The following is a 13,428-nucleotide window of genomic DNA, read 5'->3' as shown; positions in this document are numbered from 1 at the left end:
GAAATAATGGCCCCTGTAAAGGTACGTATACACCTGTGATGGATGTCACCCATCGAAAATCAGGACCTAATCCCTCAGGTGACATCTCTGGACTCAACAGGCATGTTGCTATGTGGGGAGATGGAGGGATAGCAGAGCGGTTCATGCACGGCGTCATGCGGGCTGGTGGGGGAGCAGTGTGAAGAAGAGAATCGCCATCGCTCAGGTGATTTGTTCCGCCACTTGGGTCGTTGGCAGAGCGACGGTCGGTGGCTACTGAACATGTCTGATTATTGGCTGGGACAGTCATTATCGACCACCTCAGCCGACTTTAACCAAACATGTGCATGAGGCTCAAGAACCGAATTTTCCAAGTTGAAAGCTAATGGCTCCCACTTCCATTGCAACTGAACAGAGCTTCTGATTACCACTTTTCAGAGCCAGATAAATAGGGTACTGAAACCTGTTCCCACTTTTACAAATGTGGTGTTATAATATTAGCAATCAAGAACTACAAAGAGGAGAGCAAGTGTACATCTCTTCTCAGATGCTTAGACACTTTTCATAAATAGGTCAATGTATGTTTTTGAAAACCTACTGGTAGTTTAAGTGGGTTAGGCATGACAGTCTAGGAAGGCCACACCTCACAGGTGCAATTTTTTTTAAATACATACATATTAAGATCCAACATGTTATCACAGAGTCTGAAACTTTCTCCTGTGCAACATCTCCAAGTTCCATTCCTTCCTGACCTGGACACTACCAAGCTTCTCATTCACACCCTCATCATCTCCTGCCTTGACTATTGCGATGCCCTACTGTCAAGGCCTCCCCTTAAACTGCATTGCCTCCCTCCAATAAGTCATAGCTAGACTCATCCATTCTTCAGATCAGTTTCAATAATCTTTGCCTAGCCTACAGATCTGTGCACAAGACCTGCCCAACCTACATCTCTGAGCTCGTCCACAGATACTGTATACCCGCCCACCTGCTCTGGTCCTCCAATGACCTCTGCTTGAAAGCTCCACTCTTTTCTCACTCTGTGTGTCTTCAGGACTTCTCAATTGCTGCCTCCACCCAATGGAACTCTCTCCCACTCCCCCTCAGACTTGCATCTTCCTTCAACACCTTCAAGCAAGCCCTCAAGACACACCTCTTTAAGGCACCTTAACTGTTACTCTCTCAGACAAGCACCCATTCCACAGTGTGTTCCCCCCTTTACTCTGTGTGAAATGTATATTTTATACTGTATATATGCATTTTAAATTTGACACTTTTTCACAATAGTCATCCTTTATTTGTATAAATAAGTTTCAACCCAAACATGTAATCCTTGTGTTGATAAGCAAGGTAATTAAAAAAATTCTTAATAACTGGCTCTAAATGCTGTGAATTCAGTAAATTAACTCTCATTATGAATGACCAAAAATAGTCACAGACATGAATGAGTCAAAATAACTTTTGAAAAGCTTAAAGACAGTAATTATTCCAACTTTCTGCAGATAGATTGAAGAAAAAGGATAATTTGTAATTGTTTCAGCTTCTTCTAAATCTAGGTTTGTAATGGACTCTAATAAAGTATCGACTTCGATTTCTTATAAATCATAAATGAGAAAAAGTTAATCATGTGCAATGAGTAACTCTAAAATTACACAGTACAGCCTAGCATAATGAATGTATATTATTCTAGCATAAATACTTATGCAGAGATCCACAGTAACAATCTTGTGAAATATTTGCACTCCACATTTTACATCTATTTATTCTACATTTATGTGGTACATTTCCAGCAGCGCTTTAAAAATGATCATCAATTACTGCCTCCCAAAGGGGCTCACAATCTAATGCTCCTACCTTTCTCTAGGCTCAGTATGGGGTGAAGCAAATTAACCTGCTAGAATGTTTCTTTCTTTCTTTCTTTCTTTTTTTGGCCGTGGGAAGAATCCAGAGCAAACCCACACAAACACATGAGAAAACTCAATCCTCCTTTGGAGGGAATCAAACACAGGACCCTACAGTTACAAGGGAAGCGTACTAACCTCTTAGTCACTGCTAGTTAATCACACTATTATGAAAATATGACAGCAACTATGTTTCGATGGGTCAATAGGCCTTATTTCTAAACGTAGGCTGATTGCACACTGCCTGATTATTCATTTATCTGTCTTTTTACTCCAATCTGTAGTTTTCTTTATTTCCAAAAGATATCTGTTAGTTGAAAATTATTTTATCCACTTTTTTTCACTGGAGCGGTGGAGGAAAAGAAAAAAAGGCAAGGAAATGTTTAAACTGTCTGATGGGAGTCTTTGCCATGAACATTCTTATCCTTCAGGGTACATTCACATCATCCACATTGGCCTCAATTCACTAAAGGCAGTATGTTAAAATCATTTTGGTCAGTAAAATACCGCATTCGGTATTTTACCCCTTTATTTTCCAAATTCACAAAAATGTTTCCACACGAGGCATACCGTATTTTAAGGACCATAAGACTCTCCGGACCATAAAGACGCACCTAGGTTTAGAGGGTAAAATCCAGGGGAAAAAAATGATACTAAACCTGGTGCCTCCATGGTGCAGGGGTGTCTTGTGGAGCTTTTCTCCCCCCAAGATACTGAGTGCAGTGACAAGAAGGAGGGACTGTATGCTCAGTGTGCTGCAGCCTGCAGTAAAGGCCAGCGTCACTCACCATCTGACTCCACATTCATAAAAGTCTCTAAAGCAAGCCTTAATATTTTAACCATTTTCATTTCAATTCCATATTCACAAAATGAACATAACATTTTACTACAGAGAACAGGCAATCCTCCACTATGTGTGTGAGAGAGAGAGAGTTTACATTGCGCTCTCTCCACATCAAGCAAAAAGATTGTCTTCCCTCGACATTATGCAGGCACTTTATAGCATATTACTTTTGTACATCACCAGCTTGTATGCCTTCTTCCCTCCCTGCTTGAAAGCTAATGTCCCATATGGATTTCGAGGTCACTGTAGTTACACTGGCTATGTCCAGCAGCAATCAGCCCCCTCCATTCCCTTCCCCCTCCCATGCACATGTTGCCGCGAGAGCACACTACGCTCAGCTCGGCTGCACTCGGCTCCCCTCCTCACTCCCTCCCTCCCTCCGATAAACATATGCCGTGTGCTGCCGGGAGGTCTGGGTTAGTGTCACCCACCCCGCAAGTCCGTGTCCGTGGAGCAGCAGCTGTACCATAATGATAACACTGGCGGATGCTCTTCTGAACTGTAGCCGCCTCTAACTAAAATTAGTGCTTCTGGGAGGTCAGCGGTGTCACTCACCCCCTCTATCTGTGTCCGTGGAGGGGCTGTACGCATTATGCACCGGCGGATGTTCTTCTGTAGCGCAGCTTAGTGTCCTTGCTTGATGAGGTCATCAAGCAAGGGACCCTTAAAGCTACACTACAGAAGAACATCCGCCGGTGCATAATGCGTACAGCCCCTCCATGGACACAGATAGAGGGGGTGAGTGACACCGCTGACCTCCCAGAAGGACTCTGTTAGAGGCAGCTACAGTTCAGAAGAGCATCCGCCAGTGTTATCATTATGGTACAGCTGCCGCTCCACAGACACGGACTTGCGGGGTGAGTGACACTAACCTGGACCTATCGGCAGCACATGGCATATGTTTATCGGAGGGAGGGAGGGAGTGAGGAGGGGAGATGAGTGCAGCCGAGCTGAGCGTAGTGCGCTCTCGCTGCAACACGTGCATGGGAGGGGGGGAGGTTATGGAGGGGGCTGATTGCTGCTGGACATTGCCGTGTAACTACAGTGAACACAAAATCCATATGGGACATTAGCTTTCAAGCAGGGAGAGAAGGAGGGGACCACAAGACTGCCAGTAATTTAACAGAGGCACAGTCTGCAGTGGCACATTCGGACCATAAGACGCAGCAACATTTCACCCCTCTTTTGGGGGTAAAAAAGTGCGTCTTATGGTCCGAAAAATACGGTAAGTTTAGTAATTTACCGAACAAACATGCTTCAATTCACTAAGCCCTGCTTGTTAAGTGTCACTTACCAGCTGTGGAGCAGGTCAGAGCTGAGGCAGGGAGCTGTGTGTATTAGTCGGGGTTTAATGTCCAGTGCATCCCGACAACTCTTTAGATGTGCTGCAGCCAACAGGGGGAGCTCTTCTGTATGCCAATATACAGACTTTCACATCTAAAGGGATGCAGAAAAGCCTCATAAAAATTCTCCTTCCCCTGCACTGTTACAGTGAAGGCCCGCCTTCCACCATGTCGGGCCAAATCAGCTTGACAAGCAGGACTGTGTGGATCTCCCTATTGGCTGCCTGGCTCTCCCTATTGGCTGTCTGTCAAATCTACCGCACAGAGAGAGCATGGAGAGAGCGAGTTATCGGCTGGTAAGAGCTGGAGAAAAATATTGAACACTTTTGCCCAATTTACCGAATGCTTAAATCTTTGTGAATTGTAATTTCATGACATTTCTTGAGGCAATTACTGCACAAGTCGGTAATGTACCTCTCTAGTCGGTAATTCTAATTTTCTGTGTGGAAATGGGTTTAGTAAATTAGTATTTGGCAAGATGATCGGTAAAATCAGCTGTTTTTAGCATTACCGAATGTGGTTATGCTTAGTGAATTGAGGCCATTCTATTATAATATAAGTTACAATCACATAATGTGCATGGTGTCTGGTAGCACACAGCTTGGCTTGTTTTAATATGTTGAAATCCACTGCATCCATTGCAGTGAGCTTAAAGGACAACTAAAGTGAGAGGGATATGGAGGGTGCCATATTTGTTTACTTTAAAGAAATACCAGTTTTCTGGTAACCCTGCTGATCCTCTGCTTCTATTTCTTTTAGACTATCAGCTATAGACCCTGAACAAGCATACCTGTATACAGATCAGGTGTTTTTGACATTATTGTCAGGTCTGACAAGTTTAGCTGCTGCTTGTTTCTGGTTTACTTCAGACACCACTGCAGCCAAATAAAACAGCAGGGCTGTCAGGCAACTGGTATTGTTTAAAAATACCATCATTTTTTTCACTTCAGTTGTCTTTTAAGGATTCCAGTGAGCTTACGGATAAATTAACACAGTGTAAGGCTTAGCAAGCAAGATATAAGTTCACAGTTCAGCTCCTATGCCCCAATCTAACACCACCTTATTCACCTTATGTGGCGTGTCCCTGCTTGCACGGGAGATGAGACACAACACCTGCCCGAGTTCGGTTACACTTAGGCCTTGTAGGTGCAAGGTATTGGAGCTGTAAGTAGAGTGAACCATTAACTCACCGGAGCCAAACAAAAGACAGAAAACAAAGTCCAGTAGCAATCCAAGGTCAAACACAGGTATTCAGAGATATCGAGATACACAGGAGTAGGCAAGGTCAGAGTCGTACAATCCAAAGGTCGGTCCATGCAGCAATCAAGAGTAGTCGTATTCCAGGCAAGGGTCAGTTCAGGCAACAATCAAGAGTAGTCGTTACCCAGGCAAAGGTCGGTACACAAGCAAGATCCAATATTAGTGATAATGGCACCCAGCAAAGGACACAGCTAAAGCTATCATGAGCATCGAACACTGAGCACAGACAGACTTTTAAACTGTGCACTCACCAATCAGCGGCCGGCCACACACCCCAACAACCAATCAGATCACAGCAGCATTTGCCTGAGTGTCAGCTGACAAGGAATCAGCTAACACCATAGATTGCCTGAATGTCAGCTGACCGAAGCAGATCAGCTGACACAAACTTATTTAGCCTGCCTAAGTATCAGCTGACTAAGCGTGTCAGCTGACACTAAATCTTCCAGTGTATGAGAGATTAGGACGGACGCCTGCCAAAATGTGCCCACCCTCTCTGCTCGCTGGAATACATGTGCGTGACCTGGTTGCCATGTATAACAGGTGTATCGCGCACACGCATAGAGCGCGCAGAGGTGGTAGAGGGAAGCGTCATCGCTGCCCAAGTCCCAGCGGTGATGGCTGCATCACGGGATCCCGAAGGTAAGTTGCTGACACATGGAATCTGTTGATGTGCAAAATTAACATTTTTTGTTAACACGCATGTTGCAATGCATTGCACCTGTCGCCATTCTTTTGTAATGCATGCCTGATGTGTGCATTGTCAGGTAGCAAACAGATCAGTTCTCATTATTACAATGGAACCAGATGCACCACAAAGCCAATGCACCGATGTGAAATAGCATATTGGAAAACCATTGTAGCACGTTGCTGTGTGATTAAAAATTATGTTGTAACACAATACAATGCACATAGTGTTAATGCAGTCTTAATGCAATGCGCAACTGATGCACAGCGCAACTCCAGGAAATGTCTATGTTTCTCCATTAGTCAGTTCACATCAATGCATTTCAACTGAAAGCTTTTTTACAATGCATTGCTCCATGCAGTACAGGCAAAAACCAATAAAAACACACAACAACGGAAAGAGACGCATAAAACAGCTGATCAGTTAAAATGTGTGCATTTTTATGTGCTTTCAGTTTAAATCAGTCCTTGCTATTCCCTAGAATCCCTACATATAGAAAGTAAGTGAGAATTTAAATGTAGATAGTATTTCCTAGATATTGGAAGACTGAGTCAGTCCCATCTGTAGCTGAATGTTTTTCACAGATATATCTGCTTTATTCGTATGAAAAGAAAAAGAACAAAAATAACACCAAACAAAAGGAGATCCAAGACATATGGCTAGAATGAATACAATATCCATTGATGTGGGCTGTTGCTTTGTTATATCTTTTTAGTTTACATATGTTTGATGGTAAGCTTCATTTCCAACATAAAAGAATTTTGTGAATTTCATTATGAGGAGCTTAAAAATAAAGTTTACATGGTTGCTAAGTAATCTTTTAGTATTATACCTCCAAACGTTTATTTTACACTCTTTTACTGTATAGTTTATCCTGTGGTAAAATCATTTCAAAGTAAAGAATGTTAGCTTGGACTGACTAGTCTAATAATGCTCTTAATGAAGTAGTTAAGATATGATTTTAATGTTTCCATGATTCCATTGGTATGCACTTACTTAAAGGACAACCGAGATGACATGTGACATGATGAGATAGACATGTGTATGTATAGTGTCAAGCACACAAATAACTAAGTTGGGTTTCTTTTTTTCTTTCTCTGCCTGAAAGAGTTAAACATCAGGTATGCAAGCAACAGTTTCAATCTGAGTCTGGACTGGGTCAGACTATAATAGCAAAACTCTCACTGATAAGTGATTACAGCTATAAAATAATTCCCTCTTAGTAAATGGCTTCCTGGCACAGGAAAGAGATAAAAAGTCACTATTTCATAGATTTGAGTTCTAGCATACTTCAATGAAGGTGTCATTGTGCAGAGACGTTGAAACAGTAAAAACTTAAAAACTAGATTTAAATGTAAACTAAAACTGTGAGATATCTAAAAAGATCATTTTTAGGAGAAAGAGGATAGGTACAATTGTTTTTCTCATCAGTTTATTTTCACCTCGGATCTCCAGAGTAATTCTGCAGCCAGCAAGTAAAAAAAAAGTTATATTTACCTGAGTAACCTTGTCCTGCGACGCCGTCCTGAAGACCGCGCATCACCTGACGTCCGAAGCTTGGTCCCGCCTTCCCTCTCTCGCCGAAGAAAAACGCCAAGACATTTACTGCAGTAAATCTTGGCATTTTTCTCTGGGGAGAGAGGGGAGGCAGGGCCAGGTGCCACAATTGGAGTGATGTGGGGTCTTTAGGACAGCTTCGCAGAACTATGCGTCACAGGTAAATATAACTTTTATTACTTGCCGGCTGCAGGATTTTATTACTTACTCTGGAGGTCTGCTTTAAATTAGGCCACATTAGTCATAACAGGCAAATGGTAGAGAGACAGTCAATAAGATGTAGATGTTTTCAGATTACAAGTATAGTTAGTGCAAATTGTATGCAGCTTGGAATTGCGCAAATCACATTCAGCAGGAAATGCGTGGAATTGCAAGCAACTTGCATTAAGTTTGAAAGTAAGCTGAAAAAATGTGCATATCATTGGTAATTAGTTTATTCAACCTATTAGTTGTCATGATATTGATGAATCTTTGTGGATTTCTTGCTGCTTCATAAAAATGCAGATGGGAATGAAGATGAAGGCAGAGTTTGCACTTCTGGAATCTTTTTTATGTATTTATAAAAAAACTTAAAAAAAAACTTTTAATATCTCGAAAACGATAACAGGTAGAACTGTGATTTTTACAGCACAAATGGGCACAAACCTAGCACTAACCAACTATACCACTTTCGTGTCCGTTCGCTGTTGTAGGGGGGCTGGGTGATGTCATTATCATCTGGAAAAAAATAATTTCTATTAACTTAAACAAAAGCAGCACAAATGTTTATTTTTGCGGCACAAATGCGCACAAACCAAACATGCTAACATTTTTATTTGTGCTGATTGTAGGGGGGCCAACCACACAGCTATTTATTTATTTTCTTCTGACAGCAATGGAAACTTTTAGTTAAACTGGCAAAGTGTTTTAGCCACTTCAGCCTACAAGCCATTTTACCTTAACTCCAAAAGCCATTTCCCCTGTCAGCACTTCCCCAATTCATTTGGCAATAAGTTAACTTTATCACTGCTTCTCACATTTGAATGATCTGTATGTTTTTTTTGTTTTGTTTTTTGTTTTTTGCAACAAATTAAGCTTTTTTGTGGGCAATACTTGTTTTCAGTAATTACTTTATTTTCTATGCATTTTATAGGCAAATGCAAGAGAAAATACACAATTTATCCAATTCCATAGGCTATAGTTTTAAAATAAGCAATGTTACTATAAATGAAACCCACCCATTTTACTTGCCCATTAGTCCTGGCTATCACAAAATTTAAATTATGTCCCTTGTACAATGTATGGTGCAAATATATTATTTGGAAATAAATGCGTATTTTTCTGTTTTGGGGTAGTTTGTGTCAACTGCAAGCCCTTATGCAGTAAAATAACAGTAATATACCCTCGTGACATATATATTAAAGAAAAACAGACTCCCTAAGGCAATGATTTATGGATTTTTTTTACTTTATTATTTTTTTTTTTTTACCTGTGTGTGTTTGGTTACTGGTGTGGGGAAGGGGAGGGGCTTTGGGAGGGGTTCATTTTATTATTTATTTTACTGAAGGTGTGTGGTGTCTGCAATTTAACTTTTTGCCACTAGTTGACACCAGAAACACAATCCTGATTAACCAGGAAGTGTTTCTTTTTTTTTTTACACATTCGTTTATTACATACTTATGAATGGACATGGCCCCTGAATGTGGTCAGGTCCATTCATTACAGGCACTGCTATTGGGTCGGGAATCCTTGCCTCCCTACCCCAACCACCAACACGGAAATACAGCGAGGTACAAGCGGCGGTCATGTGCGCATGCGCGCTCACTCACTGCTTAAACACTGGGCGTGTATACGAGTCCAGTTAAACTTAAGCAGTGCCTATCTGGACAACTATAGTCATCCAGATAGGCTGAAGTTGTTAAGGACCTCTTCCTGGTACTTTTATTTTACACTTTGTTGTATCCTACCTAATAATAGCCCTGAGATATACGTCCATGGACTGTGTCCATGTCAGCACGAGTGCGCAGGCCGCTGGTGTGCAGATGGATGTGAGCACATGCGCGGGCATAAATTCTGGCACCCATTTTTGAAACAGTCTAATTGCCCAGTAGTTATATAAAATACTATGTAATGAGACCTGATTAAAACAAATCCCTACTTTTTATTTAAGTGAAGTATGGCCCGGTGTTAGTTGTGGAACAGAAATTAAGACATCAAAACCAACAAACGTTGATTCCAGTAATACCATTAATGACTATCTGTACATGGCTAGTTGCAAGCTTTCGAAACATTATGCTTTTTCTTCAGGCTAGGTTTACAGTGGGATGTTATGGTCACACATTATAAACAAATATAATGCAGTAAAACACCCTGCAATGAGAAATCAATGTGGCATTCTCAGTGCACACATTGTGTTGGTGTATAACATCCTGCGTTAAGTGAAAGTTGAGCGTGCAGTGCGTTAAACCATTATATTTAGTGCATTAGGCTATTTGCACATGCTCAATAATGGCTTTCACAGGTGCTGAGTAAATAAGAACATTACCTCAATTTTTTTTTTTACTCTTTATTTGTGAAAAAGAAAAGTGAGCGTAACAAATCAGAGAGTTACAAACAGGGCATAATAAAGCCATTGAAAAAGAGATAGGAACAGTCACATATAATAAGTACATCCGGGTTTACATTGAAACAGGTGACCATACCCTCCAGGACCAGACCCTCCGGTAAAGGCAAAAGTATGTCTCTCTTGATCAGATGTCTAGCCAATCTTTAGCCAATATGTATTGCTATCTTCTGTACAGAACATTTCCCACAACAATTTCCCACCCCCCATTCCTCTGGATGTGACTCTCGGGACTACTTAAGCCTTTGTGTTTTAGGCCTAGTGAGGACAAAAACAGAGTATCCATAACCATCCCAGAGCCTCATTTCAGCTAGAGGAGAATGGTAACTCATAGGCCATTAAGGGTCTTACTAAAGTCATCTGAGTGCCTAAGATATGTCCAAAAAGACCAAGTTTTTTTGTACACTTCACTTCTGTTTAATGCTGCGTGGGGAAGGTCTTCCATAAATTGAATCTCATCAATTTCCTGTACCAATTATTCCACTCCTGGGACTGCAGTCTGTTTTCAGTGTCTTACAATTAGTCGCTTTGCAGCGTTTATAATGTGACGTACTACCGACCTCTTATATTGCATCACAGTCCAATCATTGAAATGCAGGAGGTAAAATTCAGGAGTGAATGGAGCATTTCTATCCGTTACTGCTTTTATTAATCTTTCAATTCTCTGCCAGAATTCTGTAAGTGTGGGACAAGCCCAGAGGATATGTAGCAGCGTAACTGTATCTTCACCACACCTCCAGCATTTATCATCCTTGTCTGGATACATTTTGTGCAATTTATATGGGGTGAGGTACCAGTGAGAAAGTATCTTATAGTTCACCTCCGGCATTCCAACCGTGCGTGAGGTCTTATGGGCAAAAATACAGATCTTAGCTTTTTGACTTCGGGAAAAGATTGTCCCAAAATCTGCTTCCCAAAAGTGAAGGAATGGCAACTCAGGTACTGCAAGACATGCTATTATCTCATAGATTTTTGAAAGTGTTTTCTTATTAGGGCCTTCCGCTGAGCATAAATCCTCAAAATGAGTATACTGACGTAATTGTATTGGAGTTATATTTATTTGTCATCAAGTAATGTCTATATTGCAGGTATTCCCACCAACTGAGGTTTGCACAATTTGGTTTCCTTCTAGCCTCGACTAGTGTTACCCAGTATCCACTGGAACACATATCAGAGAATTTTACCTTCCTCACTCGCTCTTGTCTATTTCTGGTATGCTCTAGTCCATCTCGCCCAATGTTAGGATTATCCGATAACGGCAGTTAGGGGGACGGGCTAGGCGCGAGTTGAAAGATGGTGTTAACCTTATGGAAAGCGTTAAAGGTAACCTGGGCTAGAGGAGGAAGCTGCCATTCAGAGCGTGGTTTCTGAGGGGTCCATACTAAGCTAGTAAGAGAGCATGATGAGAGATCTTTTTCCAGGTCTACCCATTGCTTATTTAGCCTATGTCTGTTCCAGTCTACAATCCTAGTCAGAATTGAGGCGTAGTAATAGCATTGTACACTAGGTAAGGCCAAACCTCCCTCTTGTTTGGGGCAGTATAAAATTTATCTTCTAAGGCAGGGAGGTTTGCCCCTCCAAACGTATCTGTTAAAGATCTGTTGGGCTTTTTGCAGAAAGGAGAGAGGTATCCTAACAGGGAGAGTCTGGGAGAGATACAGCAATCTGGGCATAACGTTCTTTTTTAATACGGCTATCCTACCCAACCATGACAGTTGTGGTAATTACCACCAGTGGTGCAGGTCAGACGTTTGCGGAAAGTTTAATTGATAGATGGCCTCAAGGGAGCTTGTGATGTTAGTTCCTAGATAACGCAACTACGTAGGCTTCCACTTAAAAGGGATTTTTTTTTTTGATAAGTGTTACCTGGTCCTCTGCCATGCCTACATTAAGTGCTTCGGACTTGTTAAAATTGATTTTGAAGAAAGACAGCCTACCAACGCTCAAACTCCACCATCAGGTTGGGTAAGGAAGTGATGGGTTGGGTTAAGAAAAAAAGCAGATCGTCTGCGTAGGCAGCAATTTTATGTTCAGTGGGCCCTACTTTTAGCCCAGAAATTGAGATATTTTTCCTGACGTGGCATAGGAAAGGCTCCAGGGCCAGAGCGAAAATAAGTGGAGAGAAAGGGCAGCCCTGCCGAGTACCATTATTGATCTGTAGCGGTTCAGAGAGGATACCATTGACGTAACCCTCGCTAGGGTGTGGAATATAAGGTGTCAATGCAACGTAGCATCCTATTTCCCAGGTTTATATTTTTTAGGACAGCCCTCAACCAGCCCCAGCCCACGCGGTCGAAGGCCATCTCTGCGTCTATGGAAAAAAGCATACAGCTTTCCCCATCCAACAGCGAAAACTGGAGCAGGTCCAGGGTTCTGATGGTATTGTCTCTAGCCTCCCTATTGGGGATAAACCCTACTTGGTCCCAGCGGACCAGGTGGCCCATATGCTCAGCCAGTCTATTTGCTAGCATTTTTGCAAAGATTTTCAAATCTAGGTTTAGTAAGGAAATTGGTCTGTAGCTGCCGCAGGCTGCTGAATCTTTATTGGGTTTAACTATGACGGTTATATGGGATTCTAGGGTTTGCTGTGGGAATTTGATGAGCTCCTCTTCCACAGCCAGGGCATTAAAAGTCTTACATAAGTGTGGTACTAGTATTCCTCTGAACTTTTTGTAGTACTCGGCAGAGAAGCCATCCGGCCCTGGAGCCTTCCCAGGTTCCAGTTCCATCAACACCCGCAGAATCTCTAGTTCTGTAAAAGGTTCCTGTAACGTTTTCAAACAGAAGAGAGGAAGGAGATGGGCACAGTTGCTAAAGTACCCTTTATTGTGGCTGGGTTCTTCTCTGATGAAGCAGTGCTAGTCCCTGCGAAACAGCTGTCAGACTTGTCCTTTCCCCCACTGCTGTAAGCTTTTTGTGTCAGCCCAGCCACAATAAAGGGTATTTTTGCAGCTGTGCCCATCTCCTTCCTCTCTTCAGTTTGAAATCATGGACTACCATTGGAGCATGCTGCAGGTAAGCCCAGTGTGGCAGTATCCAACCCTGCTGTGTTTCGTGCAAGTGCTTTTTTCTCTTCATATTCGCGTTCTTCTAACGTTTGTTTCATGTCGGGGTTTAATTGTGCCACAGCAGCCTGACTCAGGTAAGTGGAGATTTCATCTCAAGTGGGTATCTTAAGGTTTTCACTACGAGGTTTTGTTAGGTTGCACAAATTGTGATAGAATTCCCTAAACGTATTTGCAATGGCTTCACTT

The sequence above is a fragment of the Hyperolius riggenbachi genome, chromosome 1 (genome assembly GCF_040937935.1).
Source record: "Hyperolius riggenbachi isolate aHypRig1 chromosome 1, aHypRig1.pri, whole genome shotgun sequence".
In the NCBI taxonomy this organism is placed as follows: domain Eukaryota; kingdom Metazoa; phylum Chordata; class Amphibia; order Anura; family Hyperoliidae; genus Hyperolius; species Hyperolius riggenbachi.
Note: the sequence above shows the minus strand (reverse complement) of the source record.